Source organism: Suncus etruscus, chromosome 9 (genome assembly GCF_024139225.1).
Source record: "Suncus etruscus isolate mSunEtr1 chromosome 9, mSunEtr1.pri.cur, whole genome shotgun sequence".
In the NCBI taxonomy this organism is placed as follows: Eukaryota; Metazoa; Chordata; class Mammalia; order Eulipotyphla; family Soricidae; genus Suncus; species Suncus etruscus.
The window spans coordinates 112,718,212-112,719,593 of NC_064856.1; the positions used below are offsets into that span (position 1 = coordinate 112,718,212).

The 1,382-nt window shown below is 44.9% G+C and overlaps 1 non-coding gene across 1 annotated transcript; it reads right to left on the reverse strand.

Moving 5' to 3' along the window:
- Positions 1–694: 694 nt before the first annotated feature.
- Positions 695–801, reverse strand: LOC126019198 (U6 spliceosomal RNA). The gene has a single exon (XR_007498943.1). It is a non-coding gene; the product is annotated as a U6 spliceosomal RNA (small nuclear RNA).
- Positions 802–1,382: the final 581 nt, after the last annotated feature.

Here is a 1,382-nt window from a genome sequence, read left to right on the forward strand (position 1 = left end):
ACTGAAACTTAGAATCTAGAAAAGACTAGAAGCTCAGTCCCATGACTCAAGGGTTTTACTGAAAATCTAAATATAATATGGAATGGTCAAGGGAATCTCAGGAAACTGTAAGTTCAGGACATCACAGATGGCATCTTAGCTCTCAGGACCTTGTTTGTGGATAGAGAGCATGTTTGTAAAGAATCAGCTTCTATTGAATTTGTTCTCCCAGAACACTGTAAATGGAATCAAGCTCATTCTCCTCACAGGGACTGCAGAGAGCTGAAAATTGCCTCTTTACACTAGAAACCAGGAGAAAATTTGAATTGGATGCCAATTTCAACTTCAGGTGATCCTCAGCCATTCATGACATCTGTATCCCTGATGTATGCAACCTTAATATTTGCCTCTAGTTTGCATTGGTGGTACACAAATGCCAGCATTCAGGAATAAATCTGTTTATGTGCCCAGAAGTCACGCCTGGAGGTTCTTAAGGGATTGTGTGGGGTGCCAATTGGGAAACAGATCACAGGCCACCGACATGCAAGATAAGTGGGCTTACTCATTTTAGTCTCTTGGAAGCCTTAGCCCTCAAAATCCCAACAGGGATCTGAAGGACAGCACGGACAAGGTAGACAAACCCTCCTCCCCGACTCACTTTGTCCGTGGAACTTGTTTGGACAACACATCAGTCCACTGCAGTTCCTTGGGAGCCTGGAGAGTGCCTTTCTGCAGATCTGACCCTTCTCTTTCTTGCACAGGGCCAATGCTAATCTTCTCTGTATAGTCGCAATTTTGTGTATGTGCTGCCCAAGCGAGCACTAACTCTTCTCTTTCTTGTTCGTCCTGTGATGATGCATTTAATCTGGCTTCCAAGCATAGCCATTGACAAATAAGCAGTTGTCACAGAGGCAGAAACTCATTCTCCTATCCCTGGGCATTCAGAGAAAATCCTCATTAGAGAGATCATCTCAAAACCTCTGTGCTGATGAGATGCCCAGTCTTGACCCATCCAGGAGTCTGAGACTCATGGAAAGAAAACACTGAGCAATGTGCTGTTGTGGTTGAGGAATGGGTGTTCCATCAGGACCCTCAGAGTTTTGGGGGTCATTCCTCTGTATTCTGAGCCTCCTGACCTGTAACCCTGCCCCAAACTCCTGTTTCCATAACCTCTTCTTTTGAGATCTTAATTCAACCTGGATGAACAGGCCCACCCACACCTGGGATGGAGGGCTTTTTTAAACAATAAAGAAAAATGCTGGATAGAGAAGCAGAAGAGAACTGAAGAGAGAACATGGAGATATGGGCTAAGCAGCACAGAGAGAAGCAGGTAAAAGCAGAGAGAAGGGGGACAGCATAAGGCTTAGCAGAGAAGCAGATATGAGGGAAAGCTTATGTCAGAA